This window comes from Terrapene carolina, unplaced genomic scaffold, assembly GCF_002925995.2.
Source record: "Terrapene carolina triunguis isolate 2854851 unplaced genomic scaffold, T_m_triunguis-2.0 Scaffold35098, whole genome shotgun sequence".
Classification (NCBI taxonomy): domain Eukaryota; kingdom Metazoa; phylum Chordata; order Testudines; family Emydidae; genus Terrapene; species Terrapene triunguis.
In genome coordinates this window covers 14410185-14422455 of record NW_020699449.1, presented here as the reverse complement: position 1 = coordinate 14422455, position 12271 = coordinate 14410185, and the positions used below count along the sequence as shown (strand labels likewise).

At 40.7% G+C, this 12271-nt stretch overlaps 1 pseudogene; it reads left to right on the top strand.

Annotated features, from left to right (window-relative positions):
- LOC115271533 overlaps positions 1 to 10844 on the top strand; it is an 11362-nt pseudogene extending 518 nt beyond the window's left edge.
- The last annotated feature ends 1427 nt before the right edge of the window (positions 10845 to 12271 follow it).

Here is a 12271-nt window from a genome sequence, read left to right as displayed (position 1 = left end):
GGGTACCCCGCCAGAGCCCCCATCCCCTGAATGCCCCCAGCCCCTTCTCTGCCATACCTCCTACTTTTCCAGAGCCACCTCTGCCGCCTGCCTAGCTCAGAGGCTCCCTGGCCCAGAGCCCCTCTTCCTTCCCCCAACCCAGAGCTTCCCCCCCCCCACCTGTTCCCTGCGCTCGCTGCCCGGCCAGTGTCTCCCCCCATGTCCCCTGCCCACCTTTGCATTCTATGCCCCCTGTTTCCAGAGGCCCTTGCCACTCTCCCGCAGCATGCTGTGGTCCTTGCCCAGAGCCTCCTGCCTGCCCCCAAGCTCCGTCGTCCTAAAGCTCCCTTTCTCCAGAGCCTCTTCACCCCCTTATACCTCGTGTTCCCCAGAGTCCAAATGCCCCTTTCCTCAGACTCTCCTCTCCAGAGCTACTTCTTCACCACATGCACCCTGTTTCAGTCCCTGGAAAACCCCACTTCCACTACATGTCCTCTGCATCACTGCCCCCCACCCCATCCTCATCATGTCCTGCCCAGAGTCACCTCCCCACCCCCTACCCCTTTCCTCGTCTCCCTTCTGCAGCCCCAAACCGCCCACATATGACATGGTTTCCATATGATGCTGGCTCCCAAATGTTGACCCTTTTACACCTAACTAGTGTAAATCAGCGTATTGCAGCTGGCCTTGATACTGGGGTCCCAGCATGTAGTACTCCCTCTTGATCCAAGTAGTGTCTACTTAGACCAAGATGGTACATCTCATGTTGGCACCTGTTGTCTTTATTTAAGCTGAGGTGGGCCAGGCTCTGCCCTCTTGTGCCATAAAAGCTTTTAGTAGTGCTAAATGCCTTAAATTTTAGAGCTGCTTGGTATTAAAAAAAAAAAAAAGTGCTTGTCTTCCGTGTTATTGTATAAATGTCTAGTTCTTCAATTGCTATATGAGTGCCAAACCTGTAAGTCCCTAGACAGTTCAGGAAAAGAGTGAGTAGTGGGTCCCTGGCAGTTTCATCCTTAGAACTTTGTATTTTATGGGAAAGGTCAGAAGGAGGCACTTGGAGGGGGAGAAGAGATTAATATAATTTCAATAAAATTACATTTGTGTGTTCTGTAAATGGGTACCGCATATATTCAGCATAGACAGTTGGGTTAGCACCTTTCCTCTCCTTCCCCATTTGCTGTCCTAAAAACCTCCATCTTTATGATCTTCTACACTGGAATAATGTTTGGTTATTTATAAGTTCATCATCTGGACTGTTGGCAGAGAGCTGTGCTCAGGTCTTCAGGTAAAATTCATCCTTGATGTAAAGAGACAACTCAGCTGATTTAAATGGAATTGCACCCATTCTGTGATCATGGTGGGAAAAAGTGTTTAGATAACATCCCGAAGAGATCATTGTAAAGAATCCCTGAAGTTTTTAATACTTTTATAAGAACAAGAATGCCCATACTGGGTCAGACCAGTGGTCCATGTGGCCCAGAATCCTGCCTTCTGAGAATGGCCAATGTGAGATGCTTCAGAGGGAACGAACAGAACAGTGCAACTCTATCCCGTTGTCCAGTCCCAGCTTTTGAAAATTGGAGGTTTAGGGTTACCTGGAGGATGAGGGTGTATCCCTAACCATCTTGGGTAATAGCCATTGATGGATCTATCCTCCATGAACTTATCTAATTCTTTTTTGAACCCAGTTATATTTTTGATCCTCACAACATACCCTGGCAATGAGTTTCACAGGTTGATTGTGCGTTGTATGAAGGAAATACTTCCTTTTGTTTGTTTTAAACCTGCTACCTATTAATTTCATTGGGTGACCCCTGGTTCTTTTGTTATGTGAAGAATAACACTTCCATATTCTCTTTCTCCACACCATTCATGATTTTATAGACCTCTATCATATCCCCCCTTAGTTGTCTGTTTTCCAAGCTGAACAGTCCCAGTCTTTTTGGTCTCTCCTCATATGGAAGGTGTTCCATCCCCCTAATCATTTTTGTTGCCCTTCTCTGTACTTTTTCCATTTCTAAGAACCACATGCATTATTCAAGGTGTGGGTGTACCATTGATTTATATGGTGGCATTATGATATTTTCTGTCTTATTATCTATCCCTTTTTAAATGGTTTCTAACACTTAACTTTTTTGACTACCTCTGCCCATTGAGTGGATATTTTCAGAGAACTAGCCACAAGGACGCCAAGATCTCTTTCTTGACTGCTAACAGTTTATTTAGAAACCATCATTCTGTATGTATAATTGTGATTATGTTTTCCAGTGTGCATTAGTTTCTATTTACCAATCCTGCGTTTCATCTGCCGTTTTGTTACCCCATCACCCAGTTTTGAGATTCCTTTGTAACTCTTCACAGTCTGCTTTGGTCTTAACTATCTTGAGTAATATTGTATCATCTGCAAACTTTGCCACCTTTTTGCCCTCTTTTTCAGATCATTTATGAATATGTTGAACAGCACAGGTCTCAGTACAGATCCTTGGAGGACCATGCTATTTACTTCTTTCCATTGTGAAAACTGACCATTTATTCTTATCATTTATTTCTTATCTTTTAACCAGTTACTGATCCATGAGAGGACCTTCCCTCTTATCCCATGACTTTGCTTAAAAGCCTTTGGTGTGAGACCTTGTCAAATGCATTCTGCAAGTCCAAATACACTCTATCCACTGGATCACCCTCGTCCACATGATTGTTGACCTCCTCAAAGAATTCTAATAGATTGGTGAGGCATAAGTTCCCTTTACAAACGCCATTTTGACTCTTTCCCAACATATTGTGCTCACCTTTGTGTCTGATGATTCTGTTTAAGACACCATTTTTAACTCAGATTCAATTTTTTCTTGTTTAAAGCAGTTTTCACTCTACTTGAAAACTATTTCTCTCCATTTGAACAAACTACAAACATGCTAGAAAACTAACATTTCAAGAAAGAGCACTTAGTCTCTCCTGTTGCTTCTTATTTGTTTGGATAGACTGCTGTTTAGCAATGCAAGCTATCCTCCCTTTGCCTGTGAAGTAATCATAAATGGCAGGGCTACTTTATCCATTAGTGTCAACCTCATGGTGCCCTCCATCTACTTCTATGCTACTTGAAACTGGGATAAGAGACACTTAGATACATCCTATGTCAGCTCTGGTGCAGGATGGATTAAAATGATTTCAATTTAAATAAAACGTGTTTCAATTTAAATAGATTTGTTTAAAGATTAATTTAAATTTACAGCCATCTATCTGAAGTTCTGTTAGAATAATTAAAAACACCAGTTCAGTAAGGTAAAAAGACATTATGCATTGCACATCTTCAGTTGTCATAGTGGTATTATTCATGATACATGAACTGTGTAGTGCTTTAGCCTATTTAATTAAATATGGATAAAATGGAATAGAGATTTTTCTAGTCTGGACTCTAAGTGTTACAGGTATTATCCAAATCTCAAATGATTTAAATCTGAACAAGCTGGTGGGGATTGAATAGGTTTTGGCCGTTCTCTGAGACCATTGATTTTTCTAGAACAGAATATCTTCATTTGCTGCTTTGTTTTGTTTTGTTTTTCATACTTGGGGAAAAGACTAGCTATTCTCCTTTCTCTTGTACATACTCCATTAAACAATACAACACATCTTTATTTTGTACAACTTCTTTAATACAGCCTTTGTCCTAAAACAGTTTAGAGTGAAGTAACACCACTACAGAGATTACCTAAAAGTACAGGAAGAGAAAAATGAAGATGTATAGGTAGAGCCTGAAATATTTACCAGAGACCCCTGCCATCGCAGGGCCTTCTGACCGCAGTAAAGATCTGCTGCTCTTTCCTTCCTCAGTATCCTGGCTTCTGCTGGGGCCTTATCCCTTCTCATTCTCTGTTTTTTCTGTAGCCTCTTTCCCATCCTGGATTAGCTCAAATGCCTTTAATGCTAATATTCTTAGCAGCAACCAGCAGGTGTAAGTATCATGTCAATTTTGCTCTTCAGTTTTATTGCCATCCATCTGGTATTAAGTAGCATCAGAGAAACTGACTAGATTTGTCAATTCTGTTGGCTGCTGCTTTGTGAAGATTTGAGCTGTAGCAGGTGCACTGGAGGTGACTACAGACTCAGGGAAAAAACACGCCAGAGGTCCACATTTGAAAGGCTGTCTTTGCAGCTACAAGGGCATAGAGTGTTAAAAAAGAAGTTTTCAATTTACATTTGCAATAAGATGGAGAGTTATTTAAGCAGGAGTTGTCTTCCAGATGGCAAGAGAAGTAGAGGAAAAGGCCATTGTACCATCTGTGTACTATATGTTGGGACTAGCAGGAGGACAGTACTAGATTAGCAGAGGAATTGTGGGGAGAGTGGAGGATGTAATAGAGACACAGGGTATGTGAAGTTGGTTCGAGCAAGTCCATGAAGAATATTTAATATAAGGGGTACTATTCTTCCCAATGCAGGGTGGTGGTGGTGGCAAGGGATAGCATTGGATGCCAGACCACCCAGTTGGCTGTTGTGCACAACACCCTCTAGCATGCATAAATGCTGCTTTCTGAATGTTCCAGACAGTACCTTCTCAACTGTGGTCAATGAAGGAGCTTCCTGCAAGAGAATGTGTTTTACTAGCCATTATTCCAGAGCTTTATTTGGTACGACTGTTGGATATTCTTTCTCCATCCTGTAAAGAGCAACAGAGTCCTGTGGCACCTTATAGACTAACAGACGTATTGGAGCGTAAGCTTTCGAAAGCTTATGCTCCAATACGTCTGTTAGTCTATAAGGTGCCATAGGATCTTTTTGCAGATCCAGACTAACACGGCTACCCCTCTGATACTTTCTCCATCCTGTAACTCTGCCTTCTAGTCAGTAACTACACCTTGCTCTTTTCCGCCCTCCCCCTCATCCCCTACAATGTTTGTCATTTTTCAATCACGTGATGCTATTTAAAAAAAAAATCTCTCTTAAGAAACTTATTTGTTAAATGGCTATACAGAAAACCGCACAATGTAAATAAGTTGAACAAAATACAATGGTTTTTTCTCTAATCTCTTTCTTTTAGAATTCTAGGGCGTTGCTTGTAACAACAGTGGTTTAAAAAATTTCAGACAAGTGTGACTTTTTTTTTTAAACTTGGCTATGTTTGTTGTTTGTCTCTTGGACACTAAATGAGAATGGGTTGTTCTCATTTAGTGTCCAAGAGACACTGCCAGCCATTTTGCAACCATTATTGTTCTTTGCCTATGGCACAAAGCAGTTTAGTCTCCTGAGGACTAAAATGCCTTAATTTAACTGACGTCATTGGGCTCAACATAGGGATATTTGCGTGAAACTCAGTAGCCCGTGATAGATCGGGCTAGATGATCTAATGGTACCTTCTGGTCTGAACTCTAGGACATATTGAGGGAAGCCTTGCACCAAAAGTTGTGCCCGTGGCTCAGTTAGCTACCACATTTGGCCAAATCCCTGCACCTTTTGTATATTAGCACCAGGACCTTGACATGGATCTTGAGGCAATGTGGAGTGTGAATCACCACTGTGATGTGCTCTTATTGGTCTGTATTACCTAGGAAAATGGTGGACCAGCTGAAGCTTCTGCTTGGCTTTCACACTCAAACTCAAGGGAGTGCTTTGTGGTAGTCCAGCGTAAAGGTGACAAGCATAAGTCTCTTTGGGTAGGCCCACATCTGAAAGGAAATATCCTCTTTAGCTGAAGATCGAAAAAAGCATTTCTGGCTATTTGAATGTCAATAGGAGTTCAGTAAGATTCCAGGACTTCCCCATCACAGTCTGAGTGCAGATGTCCTCAACAGAGGATGAAGGGAAAGTTCTGTCAATTTCTGTCAAGGGCTTTCTCTTTTCCTACCAATAGAATTTCAGTTTTCCTTGGCTAGAGATTGACCGGCCACTTTTCATCCAAGTATTTTTTTCTCACTCCAGCACTAGAAAGTATGAGTAAAGTTATTGCCCACGTTTGGTGAGAATGAGATGGAGAGCAGGATGCCATCCAGTTTATTGGTGATAAAGCCTGTAGTATCTCATCTCCCCAGTGATCTGACATATATGCTGAAGAAGAGAGGAGACACGATTGATCTCTGTAAGACTCCCCAGTTCAAGAGCCTCGGGGAGGAGGAGGAGCAGTTAGTTATCCATCCTGATCCTCTGGAGTCTATCTGACAGGAGAGAATGAATAGACGTTAATGGGGATGGGCCAAATTGCACTAATGTTGTCTAGATGAATTAGCAGCACCTCATGATCAAGTGTCAAAGAGTGCTAATAGATCTAACATTGGATGCTTATGTATCAGAGGGGTAGCCGTGTTAGTCTGAATCTGTAAAAAGCAACAGAGGGTCCTGTGGCACCTTTAAGACTAACAGGATGAAGGGAAAGCTCTGTCAATTTCTGTCAAGGGCTTTCTCTTTTCCTACCAATAGAATTTCAGTTTTCCTTGGCTAGAGATTGACTGGCCACTTTTCATCCAAGTACTTCTGTTAGTCTTAAAGGTGCCACAGGACCCTCTGTTGCTTTTTATTGGATGCTTATGTTTTTGGTCATGGCTCACTTAACCAACTTCTTAATAACTTTGTCTAGAATGTGAGGGTTAAAGACACAACAATAATAGGCAAGATTATTTGAGTTGAGTGATGGCTTCTTGAACACCAGCCAAACTATTGCTTTTTAACTGTGATGGTGGGCTCACCTTGTTGAAGGAAGTATTCTATACTTGCTTTCAAAAATCACAGATTATTAGTCTAAGATGGCATAAGGTTGCCTGATTGGGCAAAAACTCTGTCCAGGAAGGTGGTATGTCCCTCATCCTCTGCTCTGATTCTGTCTGGACCTGGAGAGCTTATATTGAGTTTGAGTGATTCACTGCCAACCCCTGTGCCTCCGAAAGTAATATAAGGGCTCTTCAAGGTAAATGCTAGTTGGGTCAGAGATTGTCTGAAATCAGTGTTTGTACTTTAGCTATTACAGTTCAGCTAGTCAAGATTTTACAGATGCTATGGCAGAAGTTTTTTTTAACATTTCTCTCAGTTGAAGCATAGAATTGCATAAATTTGTTTGGTCCTAATCCCATTTGGATACATTTTGTGTCACTATGTTCTAATCTCATTCTCTCGTGCTTTATCTAGCATAGGTCATCAGTGAACCAAGACAATGGGAGGAAGGTGTGTCTAATGGCCAGTGCACCAAGAGTAGTGGTCAACGGATGACTGTAGGGCCTTGCCAGACTATCATTGCACTGGTCCTGTAGCTAAATAGGGCTCCCTGTCATGGTGTTCCTTCTGGAAACTCAATGGGCTGATGAGTCTCCTCTAGTGGACCCACCGATTCAGGGGGATCCTAGACAGAATGTTGTAGTTGTCATGGTGGAGAAGAGGTTTCATGCTAGATAGAAGCGTCATCTGTCTGGGTATTAAAGTCTCCCAAATGTATAAATATTGGAGACTCCAGTACCAGGCCAGAAAGTAGCTCAATTAGCTGTGTTAAGAAATGGTCAGAAATTTTTTGATGGAACTGAATTTTTTCTTAAAACTGAAATTTCATTGGAAAGGGCAGGTTTTGACAAACTTTCTAACCCCCCCCCCCCAAAAAAAAGTTAATTTTTTTTTTTAATTTGTCAAAATGTCCCGTCTTGTTTTTCAGGTTTTTTTGGTTCAAAATGACTTGTCATTTTGAAATTTAACTTAATGTATTATTTTAAAAAAAGTTTTTAAAAAGGTCAAAACCAAACCAAAATGTTTTGAAATTATCAAAACAAAATGTTTTGCTTCACCGGAACCATTAAGTTTTTCACTTTGTGAAATATTTTGAGATTTTGACTTTTGTCTCTATTCAGAACAGGAATGTTTTTTGAGTTTTCAAAAATTCTAACGGTATGGGAATGATATTTCCTGCCCAGCCCTAGTGATAAGCCCAGGGCTGTGAAACAGTAGGATTCCTATGCTGTCCTTGTCTCTGTCCTTGGATTTTCCCATTAGAAGATCACGTTAATCTTTGCTGTGAGCTCAGCAATTTTGGGATGAGGCTGAATTATAGGACTCTTCAAATTGTTGGTGGGTACACCATTTCAAATGCAGATTTAAATTAGAGAGGGTGCAAAACCCCTTGTTCAGTGGTCATAAGCATTATTTTTTTCTACACTTAAAATCTGCAATTTGTTTGCAATTTTAGCTACGTTTACAATGTTTACTTTTGCAAAAACTTGTGTATGTAAGGTCACGTTGGGTGCTTTCCTTTTTAGTTTGACCTCATGTAGAATGTTGTTATAGACTGAAAGCTCTTTGGGACAGAGACAATCTCCTCTTATGTGTATGTACAGTACCTAGCATAATGGGACCCTGAACTTGGGTGTCTTGGTACTACCATAATAGCAATAGTAAATACAGATTTGAATTTTTGATTTAGGATTGATATATATCCTTTGTGGACGTTAACATGGCCAAACCACCACCTTCCACAGCCAGAAAACTCAGGATATATCTATACATTGATTAAACACCTGCAGCCAGCCCAGGTCAGCTGACTCGGGCTCGCGAAGGCTGTATACACCTCTACCTCGATATAACGCTGTCCTCGGGAGCCAAAAAATCTTACCGTGTTATAGGTGAAACCGCATTATATTGAACTTGCTTTGATCCACCGGAGTGCGCAGCCCCGCCCCCCCCGGAGCACTGCTTTACCGCGTTATATCCGTATTCGTGTTATATCGGGTCGCGTTATATCGGGGTAGAGGTGTAATTGCAGTGTAGACATTCACACTCAAACTGGAGCCCAGGCTCTGGGACTCCATGACGGGGGGAGAGTCCTGTCTTAGAGCCTGGGCTCCATCCCAAACCTGAATGTCTCTATGGCTGTTTTACAGCCTCATAGCCCAAGCCCTGTGAGCCCAAGTCAGCTGACCTAGGCTGGCTGAGGGTGTTTAATTGCTGTGTAGACATACCCTCGGAGTCCAGTCTTGTATTTTTTACATATTCAGAAAGGTCCATTTACTTGAGTAGTTTTATTGTGTCCAGAAATGCAAGATCAGGCTTTAAAGAGGAAAGGAAAATACATTTTCCTGTATATAATGTGAACCATTTTTAAAGTTATGTTTCCAAAACAAATATTAGTTTTTGTACAAATGGACAAGCTGTGAAATTTGAATGGCAATTCTGCATTGAAAAATGACACTAAAAATTCTTACTCAGTAGACTTGGTCTCTCTGTGTATCCAGAGTGGCATTTTACTTTACTATGTTTTTACACTTTTTACCAATGTTAGCACTACAGAGCCAGCTATGGGAGAGTGAGCTGGATTCTATTCACATTATCAGAAGAACTATAATCTAAGTTCCAGTTGTAGAATTCTTATTGTTCATGATGCATGAATCAGAAATAACTTATCTTGTTTGCTAGACACCAGAGGAATGTTATAAATCTGAAATCTCAGGTTCTGTTCCTGGCTCTGGGTGGGAGTGAGTAGTGGTTACAAGTTTGGCACATTTATTCTAAAATGCAGTGTTCCTGAGTGGAAGAGATATGAGACTTAGGTTCTATTCCCAGCTCTGTCGTAAGTGGTCTTAGTATCTCTTTTGTAAAATGGGTGAATGGTTCCTGCCTGCCTCTTGACGTGCAAATATGAGGCATTGCTCAGTAATAAAGACTGTGAAGTACTCAGAATTAATACTGGTACAGTAATTGAAAGCGCTAAAGCTAAAACGCAGGATCTTCTCTTGGCTTCCAACTGAGTCCTGAGCGCTGGTTTTGTGTCTACCATGTAGGAGGGTTACTGGGGACTAGGATAATGTTAAATGCAATTGTCATGACTGAGTCAAAACAGCTGAGGTTAAAATGAAATTCAAAGTGTAACCTTAACTATAGCATTTGCTATTGTGAATGGTATAATTAATATTTCCAGTATCATAAATCTGCTTGGTGTGATGTCATTTTCTGTGTTCATAGCTCTGTGATTGTCCACGGAAACACCTACTAATTTTCTGAGGATATTATGTAGTTAACTATTGTTTGCATTAAAGAGTGGTATGAATGATGTTTTAAGTATTTAAAAGGCTTCTGCTATTATAGATGGAAAAAGTATTACATTTTCATGGAGTTTCTGGACCTATTTACTTGGCATTACTGATATGGTGTTTTATTTTTCCTAGATACGGGTCTACTTTCTTTCCAGAATGTTCGGGGGGCATGGAGACATAGAAACATATGATGATGACCTTTATCGTGAGGAGTCATCCAGCGAACTAAGTGTTGACAGTGAGGTAGAATTTCATCTCTACAGCCAGGTCCATTATGCACAGAGTCTTGGAAAAGTCAATGGGCAGGAAGAGAATGAGGAGATAGTGGACTCTGTAGAGAAGCAAGTTCAGAGTTCAGTTTTGATCAATAAATTGGACCAGGGCAAGAACCTTATATTTTCGGACAATGATGCTATTCAGATTTCAGATGGCCCTGAGGTCATCATCTTGTCTGACACACCTGATGAAGACAGTGTTTACAAAAGCAAAGTGAAGAAGACAGCAACATCCCTAACACCAGCTAAACAATGTAGTCAACCAGGATGCTCCACACGGAACCCTGCTAGAGCTTCTGCACCCACTACCTTGGATTCTGATGCAAAAAAGTCAAGTAAAGAGAAAAGGGCTAGTGAGAAGTCTAAACCAACTTCTGCTGGTAGAGTACGCATGATCCAAGAGATTCTGGTAATAGAGGATAGCTCAAATGATGAGGAAGAAGAGGAGAGCACGATCTCTGAAAGTGATAATGTGGAGAGCTGGATGCTATTGGGATGTGATACAGATGTCAGAGATGAAAATATCATTTTGAACATTGAAGGCTGTGGAACTGCTGTCAGTGAAGGTCAGTACTTTTGTGTAGATAACACTGAATAGAGTAAAGGAGCTGATGGAAAGATCTGGTTACCATGATATTGATGTCAATATTATAAAGGAAAAATAAAGGGAAAGAAGTAGCTGCAGTGCAAGGTGGCAAAAACCAAAAGGAGGAAATTGTAAAGTGGGATGGCAGACATAAAATATGATGTAGCAGATAATCGTTAATACTGTTGTGTATTATTTGAGTAGTGCCAGACATGTGCATAGTGCTTTGCAGAGAAGCAAATGACAGTCTCTCTACTCCAAAGAACTGACAAAGAGAGAGGAGGGAATTCAGAAGGACTTGAATTAGTTAAATAAAACTATTACTGAGAAATAAACGGGGGGGGGGGGGGGGGAGATAAAACCAATATTTGGGAAGCAAGACTAGAAATAAGAAAGATATATACCAGTTAATTATTGTGATCAAGGCAAATAAGTAGGTAGTGAAAATATAGCAATGTCAAGAGAAATTTGAGAATAAGCAAAATTGGAGGGAGAAATCACAAAACTAAGACTACTGAAAAATACAGTAGGAGAATGGTATAATCCCTGTAGTCAGTGTAAATAATTCAATTATACTGAGACTTTGCTGTTTTCTAAAAGTTACTATCAACAATATACAAATCCTGCATGAAATAGTCCACAGTCATTCCTAAACAGCAGGATTATTGATATCTAGCTTTTTGGTATATTTTAAAATATGTTTCCAAGTTACTGTAGAGGAAAGTCAGTGAAGATGAGGTAATTCAAAGAATTGATTGTAGAGACCTGTTCTTAGCAAGTCCTTTCCATGGTGAAGTTATCACATTGGCCGCACGTTGTGATGATTATTTTATTGCTAGGATAATATGTATTCTGGAACCAATGACTGAAAAATCTACTTGACTGTCATCTTCCCTTTCCCTGTGCATGCTAGTCTCTCGCTGCACTGAGATAATTTCCAGAAACAGTGTCCCCTGTCAGTCACTTGAGAGGGAGCGTTGCTGTCAGATATTGATTCAGTACAGTAAGGCTTGTCAGGTCACCTGTAGCAGTTAGGGCCTTCACTCAGCTTTGACTCTCAAATATATGGATAGCACTTTCTCAGCCCAATATTGCTTTAGTTTTCTTTTGGTTCCCACAAATGACACACTATGTAGTTATGGGTGTTGAGGGAGACATTCTTAGTTGCTAATATGTGGACTAATATCAGCAAGCAGGAGATTGCTTCAGAATTATTGTTCAAATGGTTAGCACTATTGCCCACTTATTTGTAATAAGGGAGGAAGCCAGAAATATGTCTTCTTTCCCTTCTTTAAATTGTCTGTTCTTTGCCTCTATTCTGTAACATTCCCGCCTACAGAATGTGTTTTCTCTGGTTTGCTTTTCTGTAGTTACTTGCTAAATAGATTATAACACACACCACAATGTGTTGCTTTGAGACCATTGTGCGGCTGCCCATT